Source organism: Hylobates moloch, unplaced genomic scaffold (assembly GCF_009828535.3).
Source record: "Hylobates moloch isolate HMO894 unplaced genomic scaffold, HMol_V3 SCAFFOLD_9, whole genome shotgun sequence".
Lineage (NCBI taxonomy): Eukaryota > Metazoa > Chordata > Mammalia > Primates > Hylobatidae > Hylobates > Hylobates moloch.
Window position 1 is genome coordinate 99,215,654 of NW_026652284.1, and position 17,999 is coordinate 99,233,652.

General features: G+C 36.8%; 1 pseudogene; it reads right to left on the reverse strand.

Moving 5' to 3' along the window:
* Positions 1 to 10,884: 10,884 nt before the first annotated feature.
* Positions 10,885 to 11,382, reverse strand: LOC116813852 (gamma-aminobutyric acid receptor-associated protein-like 2; annotated as a pseudogene).
* Between the last annotated feature and the right edge of the window lie 6,617 nt (positions 11,383 to 17,999).

Sequence of the window (17,999 nt, forward strand, 5' to 3'; positions counted from 1 at the left end):
ATCTGTCAAGTATTTAGCAGTGTCTGATGCATAGTGGAATCTCAATATACGTTTATGCTTTTTTTTTTTTTTTTTTTCAAATGCAAGTGTGACTAAGAACATGCTTTTGCTTTTGTATCTCTGGGAGATCATTAGAAAGCATTGTGGCTCTTTGAATGATATAATACCCTTTCACACACATCATACTTTTTTGTCATACCAATAATTTAGTGAGTAAGTACTATAATTATGTCCATTTTATAGATAAGGAACATGAGGCTGAAAGAGATTAGGCAACTTGATCAATGAGCACAAGCATAATACTTGTCACAAATATGACTTGCACTCAAGTCATTAGAATCAGCCCCTTCATTTTACAGTCCATGCTTTTTCTTTGAAATTTACAAGGAGCCTGTCTTTGTAATGGCCAAAGATCAAGCCAGGTTAGGACTATCTCTGTCTACTAGTCTTCCTATTTTCACTGTCAGTAAAAACACACGACTTAAGGTCAACCCTAGGTATACTGGATCTTCACCAAGGAAGGGGGAGTTGGGTTAGTGTTAATTTGAGTGTGGCCTCCTCATTATGTAGGAGCGGGAAACCATATTTTAATCTTGGTAGGGTTTCAGACAAGCAACCAAAAGGAGAAGAAAAAAAAACTGTGCTTGCTATCTTTCCATCCTTCACTCCCAAACCCAACCCCATCCTTGGCATGCTAGTTGGCATAGACTAACTCTTCCTTGCAAGGTCACCTCTGGATGATTGAGTTTCTATGCTGAAAGTCATAAGTTGCTTTAAGTAACCATATCATCTCAGTTTTTGGAAGGTAGCAGGGGGAATTAGGAGTGGTAACACACTCGGGGTACCACACACCATTGAAAACAATAGCTTATTAAATCTTCCTCAATTTAGCCTAATTTTTTAATGGGAAAATGAGTGATAAAATAGGTAGCTCCAAATAGTTCTAGGAAGACCTACCCTAGGTAGGTAATGGCTGTTTATATCCGTTTCTTTCCTTGTCTCCAAATCAAATTGCACAGTGTCCTTTTATGACTGTTTTCTCTTTCAAGGGTATGCTATGCAGTCATTTTAATTTGGTTTTCTTTATACATAAAAAAATGTTGAAGTCTGGTTATGTGGACATTGTGAGGAATATTTAATACACAACCTCATAAAGGAGTCTAGTTGGATTTCAGAGGTAGCAGAAGATAATATAGTGAGAGTAGTGTAGTGGTGTCAGATCACTTGGCTAAAACTTTCAGTTTTACCACCTGCTAACTATTTGATCCCAGTTTGCTTAAACTGTTTTTACTTCAGTAGAATCAGCAGCGTTGTATCAGGAGCTTTTGACAGCTCTGTGCCACACTCCCACCTGCAACCAGACTTCTGACCTCTATCATTTTAAGATTAATTCATACTTTACTGCTTCCCACTCCTACTCCAAGCTCATCCCCTTATTAGTTTGAGTCAAACTGAATGAATCTGTTTGCTGCTAACATCTATGTGGCTTCTTCCTAAACTTTTTCTTAAAAACTAGCACCTAGTGTGATTTGAAACTTTTAATTTTTCTCTTGATGGTCATATGTGCCTTGAGTAAAAAAAGTTATGCTGGGCTTATAACCAAATTTCTGATCCTGCAATTCATTTATTCGTGTAACTTCATTTCCACCAGCCTAGGTTTCTAGAAGGAAGCAGAGACCCTGAGTAATGGAATTTAAGGGCTTACCTGTAACGACTTCTGGTTTTACTCCATTCTTGGCTCCCAGAGCTACTTCCATGTTCTTCTTGCTCCTTTGCCTTCTAGGGCTGTGGGTACCTGCTCTTACCATCTCCCAGGGAGAATGTGAGAGTAAGTCATGTGGTTTCCAAATTTGTATATCCAACCTGGCCTTCCCACCTGAACTCTAAATGTAATGACTACTTGGGAATGCCTGATAGGAGTCTCAAACTTGTCAATCCAAGGTAGAACTCCAATTTCCAACCTGTATCCTCACCTCCCCCTAAAAAGTAAAACAAACTGACAAAATTATCTCCTAGTCTTCCCCAGTAACCTGAGTTGCTCTGGCTAAGAAGCTCAGCACCACCCTTGACTTCTTACTTTCTCCCATAGTTCACATTCAATACATCCGCAAAACTATGAGCTCTGCCTTTAAAATCCATCTACCTTCTAGCATAATCATTACTGTACCCCTACTCCAGGTGTATTAGTTCATTCTCACGCTGCTGATAAAGACATACCTGAGACTGAGTAATTTATAAAGCAAAGAGGCTTAATTGACTCACAGTTCAGCATGGCTAGAGAGGCCTCAAGAAACTTACAATTATGGCAGAAAGGGAAGCTAACATGTTTTTCTTCACATGACAGCAGCAAGAAGTGCTGAGCAAAAGAGAGAAAAGCCTCTTTTAAAACCATCAGATCTGGTGAGAACTCACTATCACAACAGCAGCATGGGGGTAACCACCCCCACGATTCAATTACCTCCCATTTGGTCCCTCCCATGACATGTGGGGATTATGGGAACTTCAATTCAAGATGAGATTCGGGTGAGGACACAGCCAACCATATCACCAGGTAACTGAAACTTCTCACCAGAATCATGGCTTGAGCTTCCTAACTGTTCTCTCAGCTTCTGCCTTTATCCCATTTTAGTTATATATTAATGCATAATAGTTCACCACAATATTAGCAGCTTAAAACATCATACATTTATTACCTTGTAACTTCTATGAGTCAGGAGTCTTGGCACAGCTTCTCTCAGGGTCTCCTATAAGACTGCAATCAAAGTGTGACCTGGGGCTAAGGTTTTATCTGAAGGCATGACTGGGGAAAGATTCACTTCTAAGCTCACAAGATTCACTTCCTCAAAGGCTGTGGGCCCGAAAGGGTCTCAGTTCCTTTTTGGCTGTTGGTCGGAGGCTACCCTCACTTCTTTACCATGTACATTTCTCCACTGTGGCTTTCTTGCTTCATCAAAGTACACAAGCCAAAAAGACAAGAGAATCTACTAGCAAGACAGAAGTTACAGTCTCATGCAACCTAATCACAGAAGCGACATCCCATTACATTTACCACATTTTATTGGTTGTAAGCAGATCATAGATCTTGCTCACACTAAGTGGAAGGCATTAAACAAGAGCATGAGTAGCAAGAGGCAGGAATCATTGAGAAGTTGCCTACTACATTCTCTTACTCTTTTTTGTTCATGTAGCAGTTGGAGAAATCCTTTAAAGCATGAGTCAGGTCATGCCCTACATGTATTCCAAACCTTCCAGCTATTACATATTTAACTCACAATAGACTCCAAATTTTTCACAATATCCTGGCACCATCCCCATCTCAACTTATATTACTCTTCCAATACACACTTTGGTCTGGAAGTACTGACTTTCTTCTTCTTTTTTTTTTTATTATTGTACTTTAAGTTTAGGGTACATGTGCACAATGTGCAGGTTTGTTACATATGTATCCATGTGCCATGTTGGTGTGCTGCACCCATTAACTCGTCATTTAGCATTAGGTGTATCTCCTAATGCTATCCCTCCCCCCCGCCACAACAGTCCCTGGAATGTGATGTTCCCCTTCCTGTGTCCATGTGTTCTCATTGTTCAATTCCCACCTATGAGTGAGAACATGCGGTGTTTGGTTTTTCTTCTTATTCCTCAAACCCACCTGGCCCTGTCCCATTTCAGGACCTTTGCAATGTAATTCACTCTGCGTGGAGCCCTCTTGCCCCATGTACATTTATGGTCGGCCTTTCATTTAATCCAGGCTTTTGCTCCAATGTCACCTTTCTAAAAGGCCTTTCTAGACTATGCTATCTGAAACAGCAATTCCTTCCTTGCTTTCTGCCTCCTTACTCTTCTCTATTTTTATTTTTAGTATTATTTTAACTGCATAAAATATTATATACCATATTTAATTGTCTGGGGTTTTTTTCACCACTAAAAGGAAAGCTGGAGCAAAGACTGCCTATTTTATTCATGCAATACATGGAAACCGATTTGTTAAAATACAGGGGAAGTATGATAGGACAAATGTAAGCACTTAAGAAGTAGAAAAAGGGGAGTGCTGATTTCGTCTAATAATTATACTGTAATCATTCAAAAGGGTATACCAAAGTACTGTGCTCTTACCCTAAGGAAGACGTGTGTTTTCCCTTAATTAAGATAAGAATTCCTTCAAGGACATTCAGTTACCTTTACTGCTGTCTTATCAAGCAACTTCGTGTCACTAACTCAGTTTTGTAATTGTCTTGTTCTGGGAACAACTGTAAATGGAGGGGTATTGGCATGAGGGGTTTGATGACTACAGTTGTTCATTCTCACTGTTCTCAATATCTCCCATGGTAATTAAATAAAGTGGCATTTCTCCTTAAATTTACGTAAACTTTTAAAGTCAAGATTCCAAATCTGAAAAGCCAAAGACTCAACTCTGCACTATGATGTTTTATTGAAGAAGTGGCAGCCATAATAAAACACATCTAAAAAAGTTATCCAACCTTATCCATTACTATCATCTGGTATTCCAAGGAGGTCAAATTAGTTTAAATGCAATAATTGCAGGTCTTTCAAAGTAATCAAAATAAACTTAAAGTTTATGGTTTGTTGCTGGGGGAAAAAGGGAGACATTTATGTGGCATTGGCCAGGGAGTTTACTTTTAAAGGACAGATTTTCGTTTGATAAACTGCACAAAACAAAATAAAAATGCTGCAGAAATTTTTCTCTCAGTAGCTACTTAGTAAAGTCTAAACTGGACAACTTCCATGCCCTTCAGGGTTTCAGAAATACAAACAGGAAGTTAACATTTCCATAGCAATAATGATTCAGTAATAAAAGCTGAGGAGAAACAATAAAACAGAAGGTCAGGATGAAAGCAATTTACATTTTATTAACATCCTAACACTACGTCAGAATAGATATTAAATATTTAAATGGAGTCAGAGTGTAATTACAAAAGCATCTGTAATCAAATAACTTTTTTTTGTTTGTTTTTAGGCATGGCTTTGCTCTGGTCTTGTGTTAAAGTGCAAACCTATACAGCATTTCTAAATTCCCTCAACTTATAAATTCTGCTATGTTATCTTATGGACAATTTTTACAGACTAAGTTTCTTGTGTAAATATTCTTTTCAGGGAAAAGGCATATAACTCATTGTGTCATTCACTTCATTATTGTCAGACACTGTATATTTTAATGAATGTGATGAAATTCAGTTATTGGAAATGAGTCAAATGAATTATTTCAACACTCTTTTAGGCCAACAGGGAGACAGATTGTCCTTTAGGCATGGACAGATCCTATAACTGGTAAAGTATCTGGGTTTTCCAGTGGCTTGGATTATTCGTTTCCAAACTATTAATCTTGCCTTCTCTCTATTAGAGGAGAGAGGTGATTTCCTAAGAGAGTGATAAGATACTTCAACATTGTATAAGGAAGGAAGAACTGAATGTCAAGGAGAGAGAAAAGTGAACGTTTCAACCCTGAAGTAGAGGAAGAATGACCAGGTGATGGTGAACCACTGTTAAGAATAGAAGGAAAGAAGGTGGTGTTAATTCTGTAAACCACGAATTTCCTACTGTGACCTTGAGCTGACCAGGCTTCTGGGTCCTTCTGTCTTTGTCAGGTGTTGAGCTTATAAGGTAAATAAAGTAGCTAAGAATTGGGAAACTGATTCAAAAAATTTGGACACCCTCTCATTTTAAGGAGAATCTATCTTTCATCGATTATCTTTTGTTGTTTCAAAAATACATACCCAGTTTCTTTAAATGTTTGAAATACCTTAATGACAGTTTCTAAGCCTTTAACTCCTTTAAAAATGTGCTGACAGCCAGATAGTATCCAAATAAATTCTTGTTAACTATAATAACTATTTATCCTCTTTTATTTTCCCACTTCACTTCTAGCTATTGAAATATGGTTTTGATGTGGGAAATAACACAGGTTTTGAACATTTAGTTGCAATCATGTACTTTGTAGTTTACACACAATACATAAAAAGTAACTCTAAGCCTGCATCCTAGTCCTAGAGTGTCTTCACTCAGTTGGGTTGACATATGTGTTTTAATATGCCACAGTACTGATGGGATTAAAGAGTAGTCTCCTTGTTTTAAGTAAATGCAAGCCTGACAGCCAGAGAAATTGTAATGTGACTTTCCTTTGACTATAGTTGAAATAAATTTATATACTTGTACTTAAAATATACAAATTACTTTTCCTAACGTAGCCCTTAGGTTGTTAATACTAGCAAGTGCTGTACCAGTCTCACACTCCTGTGATTTTATTGTACTGAGCATCTACAGGAAATTGTGTAAGATATTGTGTAAATGGAATGCTGCCCTCTTATGGTTGCACAAATCCTTCCAGGGTCAAACATAAAGCCCCAGTCGCTAGTTAGGGTACTTAATAGAAAGATGTAAGAGCTAGAAGTCATAAAAAAACCCACACTGATTTTAAAAATTACAAAATGGATTCAATGGAGGATACTCGTACCAATTTCATATAAGTTGACAGGATAGAGCCAGAGATAAAATCAAGTTTATTGTTTCTTTCATTCTAATGCACATTTGAATATGATTTTTAACTTCTGGCTTCATAATTCAAGTATTTCAAGGGAAGTCACAAAACATCAATTTTATCAAAATAAGTTATAATAGGGTAATTACGGTAAGTCAATATGGTGTCACATTTCCTCAACCATTGAAGGACCTCTTCATTTTGTCAGATTACAAGTCTCAAATATCCAATCAAAATTTGAAAAGGTCTCAAATATCAAACTCAAAAATTTTCAATTTCCAGGACATTTTTTGCTTACATTTTCCTAAGATCATTCTTATTCTTGTTTATCATCTGGGAAGTCACAGTTGAATGCTTATCCAATATATGACAGCCTGTCAAACATTGGATAAAAGCTGTTTTTAATTTTTCCTTAAAAAACCTCTTCCAAGATAATTATTTGCATTTTTATTTGTTCTCTATGCAGTTTTAAAAATATATATATATAAGTTCACATTACTGCAATTTATTTATTGAACATAAGTCACCTTGTGTTTTATATATATATATATACACATATATGTATATGATTCTATATATATAGTTTTATATATTCTGATTGCTGAGGCAAAAGATATGTATTTGCATATAAAATTTAGATAGACAGTGTTAATTGCTTCTGAAATAAGTATACCAATTTAACCTCCCACCAACAGTATACAAACGCCCATTTTGCCGTATGCTTACAAATACCAGATAAACCTCTCATCCATGCCTTTTAACTTTTCTGTCATATTTTCTATCACTTAGGCATTTTTAAAACTATGAATTTGGAAAATCATTCACATTTTACAAATCTAATTTACCAGTTTGTTGCTTATCTTCTAATTTTATTTATGGTGTTATTTGACACAGAGATGTTTTAAATTTAAGTAGTTTTCATGCCTTTGTTAAAGTAATTTACAAGATTTGCTCACAAAGTTTATATAAAATACTCAAATTTTCGTTTAGTGGCTTTGTGATCTATTTTATTGCCTTTATATTTAAATCTTTAATCTATTTGAAATGCATTTTATTATATGGTATAAAGTAAGATAATTTGATATTTTTTCCAAATGGTTATTTTTCTAAGCATTTATGAAACAGCTCATTGAAACCCCACCATTTAGAACTGTCACTTTAAATCAAGTACCAAATCCTTATGTAAACTCAGACCTTTATTTGTTCTCTCTACTTTTTGGACGTTTATTATTTTAATTGTATTACATGCATTGACATCCAATATTCCAGAAATTCCTCTTTTAATAGAGTGACTATTATAGGCATACAAATTTTTGACATTATTAAAATACAGTAAGGTAAACAATAATAATAATAATAATAACTTTCCACCTGGAATTAGCTGCTAACATTGTGGCATATTTGTTTTCAGGTTTTTTTTCAAATTACTCTGATATGTTTGTAAACATAAAACTGATATTTTGTAAATATGCTTGTTAAAAATAATTTAATCATTCCACAAATTACAAATAGGCAACCATCATCCCAATTTTCAAGAGCTAGAAATTGGGATCATTAACATTAGTTAAATGTCATTTCAAGTATTGTTAATGCCTATATAAATATACAAGAATGGATGCATGAACAGACAGAAATGCATTTATTAGAAATAAATGTGTCTGGAATAGCTTTCTAGCTTGAATTCTGTGAGGTTGCAGTCAAGCTGACAGCCAGACCATCCCATCCCATCAGACATCTCAAAATTTGATCAAGTTGAAGAATCCAATTTCAAGCTCACTCACATGCGTGTTGGCAGACTTCTGTTCCTCATGGGTTGTTGGACTGAGGGCCTCAGTTTCTTGTCCTTCATAAGGCTGCTCAGAACTTGGCAGCTTGCTTCCCTAGTGTGAGTAATCTGAGAGAGAGAGAGAGCCCAAGACAAAAGCCACAGTCTTCTTACAACCTAATTTCAGAAGTCATATAATTTCTGCCATATTTTATTAATTAGAAATGAGTCAATAAGGTTAGCCAACCATTAAGGATTACTCAAAGGCATGGATACAAGGAAATAAACATCATTTGGGGATCTTTTTAGTACCATAAAACATTCTTTTTTTTTTTTTTTTTGAGACAGAGTCTTGCTCTGTCCCCCAGGCTGGATTGCAATGGGGCGATCTCAGCTAACTGCAGCCTCCACCTCCTGGAGATTCTCATGCCTCAGCTTCCCAAGTAGCTGGAATTACAGGCAAACACCACCATGCCTGGCTAATTTTTGTATTTTTATTAGAGATGAGATTTCACCATGTTGGCCAGGGTGGTCTCGAACTCTTGACCTCAGGTGATCTCCCCGCCTCTGCCTCCCAAAGGGCTAGGATTAAGGTGTGAACCAACATTACAGGCATGCCCAACCCCATTAAACATTCTTTAAGCTGTAGTCTTATTTTTTTTTTAATACCTGTCATCAAGTTAAGGACGTTCCATTATATTTGTAGTTTATTAAGAGTTGTTACAAGTAGCAATTGATTTTTTTTAAATAAAATTTTACTTCTACTCAGCTGATTTTATGTATTATCTTAGCTTTCTTGAAGCATGTTGCTCAAGATAGTACCATTTTCCATATACTTAGAAATGAAATCTTTATTTATGATAAACTTTAGAAATACTTAGACACGTTCAAAAAATTCAGTTGACATATTGATTGTAGAAGTTTCATTTGTAGTTTAATATGTGAAAAAATATCGTCTTCCCATTATGAAAGTTGTATATTTTCCTATGGCTCAAGTGTGTGTTTTTTTGTTTTTGTTTTTTCTGGAGGGGTTGTTTGTTTTTACATCTAGGGCAAACTTTGTTGCTTCTTCATACTGACCCTGTGCATTTTTTGTCTAACTTACTTCAAGGTACCATGTATTTCTTTGCAATGTTAATAGAGGTAGTTTTCCTATATATATGTCCTAGCAGTGTTTGCCTACAGGGTCTTGTTAACTGGAGTAAAAGTGTAAATCAGGTGGTTATAAGACAATAGGGAGTGGTGGGGCCTGGCTAAGCTCTTCTGTGGGTTCCGCCTAAAAGTGACAAATTCAACTAAAACAAGCAAGCAATGAAACCAACACTGCAACAAACAAAACATATCTACACTCTTGGTTTAAAACAAACAGGAAAACAAACACTATGCTTTCGAAAATTATCTGTACAGTCACGGGCACCAAACTGAGATCTGTGATATTCTTTACATTACTGCAATTTGAATTTTGAGTTATGTTGCTTCCCGATGTCTGTTATATTTCTCAATTTTTATTTTGTTTAAAAAAACTATCAATTTATCTAGTTATTTTACACTTTTAATGCTTTTAGGAATACTATACCCATTTTTATCTCCCAATGATTATACTTAAATTTAATAAAATGTATATTTTATCCTAGATTTTTTTAAATAAATCGTGTGGTATATTTTCTAACCTTGGGTAAAAATGAGATGTTCTATAAAATTATCTTCTGTTTGTTGTAGTAATTCTATTTCTTCAGGGGGCATTTCCATGAAGTCATTGAATTGTTTTCCCTATTTGAAACTAAAGTTACTTTATATATCCAAAGATTAGTGTTTTACTTAACCTGATGGAATAGAGAAAACAAATTTTGTTCAGCAATTGAATCTGATATGGTCAGAGATGTTTGAATCCTGCTATTGATGTATTTTAGGCTCAGGTGATGGGATAAGAAAACATTTAAGATTGATTAAACCCCGTTGTCTCAGTTCTCTGGTGAGTTGCGAAGGATTTGCATGGAAACAATGACTTCCTGGAGGTCCTCCTAGTGTGATGAAGGGTTTGTGCCAGCTGAAGTTAGCTATTTGTTTCCTGACATATCTATTCTCCATATGACTCTGCCATGGCATCACCCCTGCTTTTTTTTTTTGACTTTATAAAAGACAGTTTTATTGTTAATTATTTACCTTAATAATTTCAGAAAGAAGAACAGACTAGCTCAGTCGGACATGATTGGCAGTTGGTAAAATCTGGGGAAGCTAATTGCTAAGGATTTAATTAGATTCTTTTAATACTTAGCTATCTAATGATTCACATATAATCTAGAATAAATGTATCATCTCCTTCCCTTTCACTTTAATACTACACCTACCTCCCTTCAATCTGGAAATATTTTCCTTAAATATGGTTTTCAGAAGAACAAGTTCCCTCAAGAATATAGCCATGAGGACAGTGCACAAAAATACTCAAAATGAAACTCTATATGATAATTTGTCTAAAGAAACAAATCTTTCAAAATATTATGAAATAAATCCAGTTACAAATGCACTTGTTCATCTATGTGAATAGGTTCTGGTATAATAACTGAAAATGGCTGGCTGTTTACAAGATACACAAACAGGAACAGTGCACCTACCCCTCTAATGGCCCTCAGAAGCCCAAAATGTTCCAAGTGCTGTAGGCCAGAACATACAAGAATCAATCTTCATATTTTTCCTTCTGAAAAGCTGTCCCATAGTTAGGCTGGACTATGGGACTGTCTTGTTCACAAACAGAAAGATTTCCTTTTCAGAAGGAAGCTGAATCCTTTTCCTGATGGTTCATATTAACTGAGCTACAGTGGCATCAACTGGACCCAACTTCCTCTGGTTGTCAGTGTTAACAACCTGAGAGCCTGAGACCTTTTCCACAATTACCAGAACCTGGTCGGGATATTTTGCTCAGATCTTTGCGGATTCTGTGCATCTATGTTCCAGTGAGTGTTCTTCCTTGAACATCTACTTGATGATGGTGGTAAGAGGTGGAGCTGGCTCTTGGAGCTGGGGATCTCAGTGCACCAACCACACCATCCTCTGGTTTATTTATCCAGCTAGCCATGCGGTTACAGCTTGGGTTGAACATTGCAGTCCACGATGCTTCTTGTGTCATCACGGTGCTCTTTGCCTGAAATGCTGGGAGAATGGAGATGTGTTCTACAATGAATAGCCTACATCTTTGCTGTTGCTTTGAGCCCTTGCTCTGAACTTATCAGTATTTTGGTGTTCCACAGAGTTAGAGTGAGATCCTTTTGATTTTTTCTTCTAATGAGCTTTTCCTTTGTTGACACCTCAACTGATCAGTTATTTCAATCCACTCTTGTGTCTACCGGAATGCATAAAATCCTTCCCCAATTTCAAAGGCTAGTATAGATTTTTACTTCTTTTGTTTATATTTCTTTGATTCTTATATGAGACTTTGAAGGTTAGTGAAGATAGGGAGGAGTTACTTTTACAGTGTCAGTGTGATATGTTAAAACAGATATCACATGACATATTCTTCATGAACCAAGTCTGCTTCCCAGCAAACACATGAGCTTATTTTATGGAGGCTCATAGATACCTCTTAACAAAATCACCCAGAATAATTATTATGTGTTGAATTGTGTCCCTTCAAAAGATACATTGAAGTCCTAACCCCTGGAACTTGTGAATGGGACCTTATTTGGAAATAGGGCTCTTAAAGTTGTAATCAATCCAGAATCTATAAAGAATTTAAACAACTTCACAGGGAAAAAACAACCCCATTAAAAAGTAAAGGATATGAACAGATACTTTTCAAAAGAAGACTTACATGCAGCCAACAAGCATATGAAAAAACGCTCAACAACACTAATCATTAGGTAAATGCAAATCAAAACCATGATGAGATACCATCTGACATCAGTCAGAATTGCTATTATTAAAAAATAAAAAAAAAAAACAGATGCTGGTGAGGTTGCAGAGAAAAGGGAATGCTTATACACTGCTAGTGGGAATGTAAATTAGTTCAGCCATTGTGGAAAGCAGTTTGATGATTCCTCAAAGACCTTAAAACAGAATTACCATTCAATCTGGTAATCCCATTACTGGGTATATATTCAAAGGAATATAAATTGTTCTACCATAAAGACATACATAATATACTATTTGCAATACTATTCACAATAGCAAAGACATAGAATCAACCTAAATGTCCATCAGTGGTAGGCTGGACAAAGAAAATGTGACACATATACACCATGGAATACCATATAGTCATTAAAAAAGAATGAGATCATGTCCTTTTCAGCAACATGGATGGAGCTGGAGGCCATAACCTAAGCAAACTAACACAGGAACAGAAAACCAAATACTGTATGTTCTTACGTATAAATGGGAGCTAAATAATGAGAACACGTGGGCACTAAGAAGGGAAAAACAGACACTGAGACCTACTTGAGGGTAGAGGGTGGGAGAAGGGAGAGGATCAGAAAAAAACTATTGTGTACTAGGCCTAGTACCTGGGTGATGAAATAATCTGTATAACAAACCCCCATGACACGAGTTTACCTACATAACAAATCTGCCCATGTCCTCTGAACCTAAAATAAAAGTTAAATAAATAAAGATGTAATCAAATGAAGATGAGGCCATTCTGGATTAGGGTCATACTGGATTATGTAGATCCTAATCCTGTGGCTCGTGTTTTTTATATGAGGGAAATTTGGACACAGAGTCACAGAGGGAAAGCGCCAGGTGATGATAGAGGCAGAGATTGGACTGATGTGTCTGTAAGCCAAGGAACACAAAGAATTGCCAAAAACCACCAGAGCTTAGGAAAAGGAAAGGGAGGTGTATTTATTTTCACGCTGCTGATAAAGACATACCCAAGACTGGTCAATTTTCAAAGAAAAGAGGTTTAATAGAGAACTCACAGTTCCACGTGGCTGAAGAAGCCTCATAATCATGGCGGAAGGCAAGGAGGAGCAAGGCACATCTTACATGGATGCTGGCAGGATAAGAGAGCTTGTGGAAGGCAACTCCCATTTTTTAAAACCATCATATCTCGTGAGACCCATTCACTATCACGAAAACAGCACAGGAAAGACCCACCCTCAGAATACAATCATTTTCCACTGAGTCCCTCCCACAACACCCATAATTATGGGAGCTACAAGATGAGATTTGGGGTGTGGGGACACAGAGCCAAACCATTTCAGAAGGATAGTTCCCTGTAGCCCTCAGAGAGAGCATGGCCCTTCCAACACCTTGATTTTGGATGTCTAGCTCCCAGAATGGTGAGCGAATATTCTGTTGTTTGAAGCCACCAAGTTCATGGAACTTTGCTATAGCAGCCCTAGGAAATGAATATGGTAGTCATTTGATAATTTGAAGAATTCAGGTCCTCCTTAAAAAAAAATTGGTAAGGAATTGATTGCCCACCATTCTGCAAAACCTCTTTCTTCATGATTCTGCGATGATCACTAATTTTGTAAGAAGGCCTGAGAAATTTCATAATTTTTCCTTCTAGTTCCTATTGTGCAGGACTATGAGAGAAAAAAGCAGTTTCTGGGCCTGGTGTAAATTTTACCTAGGGCAGTTGCTGAGTAAATGTGCTATTTTTTAAAAAGGTGATTTAAACAGGGATTTATGAGCATGTACTCTCCTTTCCACATATGTTATAAGATACACATTCACTGGGCCCAAAGGGCAGATCGAACAAAAGAATGAGATCATGTCCTTTGCAGCAACATGGATGGAGCTGGAGGCCATATCCTAAGCAAACTAACACTAGATTGAACATGTGCTCAAGTCTCCTTCTCCCTCTCTTGGCCCCCAGATATAACATACAGTTCTAGAAAATAAAGGGGTCTAGAAATTATTAGGAAATCCTGAAGAAAGAGATAAAGAAAATCAGTGGTCTAGAAATTATTAGGAAATCCTGAAGGAAGAGAAACCTAGAGCCAAAAGCGTAGCTCCAAACACATTCCAGGTGGAAGAGGACTCATAGTTACTCCAAGCTGGGTGGTGGTAAATAAGATTGTCAGGTAAGGGCCCTGAAGTGCATATCAGGGGTTTGACTAGAGACCTAAAGCTGTTCCAATCTGAAGTTTTCACCCTCTTTCAACAATCAGTTATGCCAAGCAGTGACCAGTAGGGGCAACGGCTCCACTACCATCTTTGGAGTCAGAGTGCAGTAAACAAATACGGCACTTATAGAAAGGCTCCGTGAGAGACTTTCCAGTCATGATGATCCCATGGTCAAGAATCACCAAAACTTGGGGAAATCCAATTTAATGAGGAATATCAATATTAATACAATGAAAGCTCCCAAACAAAACCAAAGTAAATACAAAGATACCATGAAGTTACTAGAAATGACAAATTAAGACTTTAATAAAAGTTTATAACTAGTAAAGATATGGAGCAGTATTATATCTATAGAAAAGAAACAGATGTAGAGATTGGAAATTCAAAATCTGGCCCTTGAAATTTAAGAATGCATCTGATGCTCTGAGTAGCAGAATAAACATAAAAGTTCATTCACTGAAGAGTTGTAAATTGAGTTGGGACATTTTCTGTACTCAGGAAAAGAGAACAATGTGATTGAAAATGCAGAAGAAAACCAACATCCAACTGTTCTAAATAAACCTGTTAGAATTCCAGAAGAACATAAAGAGCATGGATGGAATAAAATATTCAAAGAAACAATAAAAATTATTTTACAGTGCTAAGGAAAATAAATAGATTATAAAATTGAAAGTAACGTTTGGATGCCAAACAAGATGAATGAAAAGAAGACCCACATCTAAGCCAAAATGTAGAAACAACTCAAATGTCCATAAACAGATGAATGGATAAACAAAATATATTTATGTACACTCAATGAAATAGTATTTCTCCATCAAAGTGAATGAAGTACTGATGCATTCTACATTGTGGGTAAACCTTCCAAGCCTTATGATAAGTGAAAGAAGCCAGTCACAAAAGGCCATACATATTGTATGATTCAATGTACATGAAATACCTAAAATAGGTAAATTTATAGACACAGAAAGAAAATTGGTAGTTTTCAGGTATAGGATGTGGAAGGAATGGGGACAGACATTTTAATGGGTAAGGGGATTTCTTTTAGGATGTTGAAATGTTTTAAACTAGATGGAGGGTATGGTTCCACAATATAGTATGCTAAGTACCATTGAACTACACACTTTTAAAAGATTAATTTTATGTTATGTGAATTTCACCTTGAGAAAAAGAAAAAGCAACAGGGCAAGAGAGGAGAATACTTTGTCTCGTCTCTGAGAGATACATGGGAATGCTTGTGGAACTGTTCCTGGAGAGTGAAAACAAAAAGAAAACAAACCCACACCTCAATATATTGTAAGTGGAACTTTAGAAATTCACATGTGAAGAGAAAATTCTAGAAGTTTCTGGAGAGAAAAGCAGACAACTTACAAAGGAGCAAGAATGATTGATAACCAGGCTGGGTGCAGTGGCTCACACCTGTAATCCCAGGACTTTGAGAAGCTGAGGTGGGCAGATCACTTGAGGCCAGGGATTTGAGACCAGCCTGGCCAACAGCGCAAAATGCTGTCTCTACTGAAAGTACAAACATTAGCCAGACATGGTGGTACAGGGCTGTAATCCCAGCTACTTGGGAGGCTGAGGCATGAAACTCTCTTGAACCCAGGAGGCTGAGGTTGCAGTGAGCCAACATCGCACCACTGCACTTCAGCCTGGGAGATGGAGTGATAATCTGTCTCAAAAAATAAAAAGAAAGACTGATTACATACTCCTCATTAAAAACACTGAGTTCAAGAAAACATTTAAGCAATATCTTCAAAGTGTTGAGAAAAAAAATCTGAGCCTTGAATTTTATGTCTAGACCACAATCATTCATGTGAATGGCAGAATAAAGGTAGATGTAGACATTCCTGGACTTAGGACATTTGTCACCCATAATCCTATCTGAAAAGCTTATTAAAGTTATATTTCACCAAAATATTTAAAAATTTTCGACATATTTTATCAGGAGCATGATAAGCAAAGAAACTGATAAAACTTTTCTATAAAAATAATAAATAGTCTTTGGTTTCAGCACCAACAGGTAGAGTGTGGAAGTCATCACTCCTGTTCTTAGAACAAAAAAAGCTGGACAAACTAAAAACACGTTTGGTTCCACCAGAGAACCAGGGTCTCATGGCAAACCACCTCAAAATCTGGAGAGACAGGTGCATCCAGAGAGATTGAGCTGAGATCTGTTCACCTGGAAAAGAAGCTGCTGGAGCCATAGACTGGTCGAACCCTCAAATGGTAATTTTGATAAGTTGTTGAAGGCTGACTGTGAACCAGCATGAGTGAGAAACTATTAGGGACCCCAGTCTTAGGGGTTTCCTAAAAGTTTGTGGGTTTTGCTTCCAGGAATATTATCAGATTCTCATCATGAGGATCTGGGAAAGATCCCCTTAGGGTTCTGGCGGTGGAGACAGGAGTAGGGGAGAGTAAGTACTGAGAAATGTGTCCAACTCCTCTCTCTAACAAAGACGTAGTCTCCATGTGAAAGTCTTTAGCAGAGAGCAATTCTGAAATCTGATCACAGCCAGAAATAGGGAATTCTTCCCACTCTAGTCCCTTCCAACCCTCTTGTTTCACCTAAGAGGGGAAAGACATCATCAACAGGGGTTAAGGCTTCAAGGAAATAGACTGGAAATGAGGCAGGCAGGGAAAGGAGTAGGAGATGAGAGAAAACGTGGCATCACTGGCGAAACATCTGTGAAGGTCACTGCCCTGAGTCACAGACTGACTAAAAATCCAAGATCTAATTGGAAGATTATAGAAGGCTCCTTCTTCACCACACCTTACCATCACACTGACAAGTATAATAACAGTAGATTACAGCTGAAAAAGCTGCATGACACAGACTCTCTGAGGACTGCATAAAAAATGCCCAAGTCAACAGGGAAGCCAATAACAGAAACTCTAGAGGAATTAGAAGCCTCTGACACCTATAGCTACAGCAAATATTAAACATAATCTAACTCCTAGGCAGATTAACATAAATCCTCACCCTACAGGCCATTTAGCTCAGTTTTTATTACCCAATACAATATGCCTGGCTTTCAACAGAAAATCATAAGGCATGCCAAAAGGCAAAAACAAAACAAAACCAACCAACCAACAAAAACATTCTGAAGAGACAAAGCAGTCATCAGAATGCAACTCAGATATGACACAGATATAGAATTATCAGGCAAATGATTTAAAATAACTATAATTAATGTGTTAAAGGCACCAATGGAAAAATAAGATAGCAGACAAGAACAGATGAGTAATGTAAGCAGAGAGGAATTCTAAGAAAGAATCAAATGTAAATGCTAGAAATAAAAAAAAACAGAAATGATGAATGCCTCTGATGGGCTCATTAGTATCGTGGACATAGCTGAGAACAGGATCAATGAACTTGAACATAGATAATAGAAATTTTCTAAACTGAAATGCAAAGAGAATAAAGAATGAACCAAACAGATGAGAATATGCAAACTATGTGACAATATCAAAAGGTGTAACGCCTATAGTTGGAATACCAGAAAGAAAGAATGGAGCAGAAGAAATATTTGCAACAACCATGCTCAAGTGCTTCCCAAAATTAATGTTACACACCAAATCCTGGATTGAGTAAGCTTAGAGAACACCAAGCAGGATTAAAAAAAAGAGACAAATTACACACACACGCACACATACACACACACACACACACACACACAC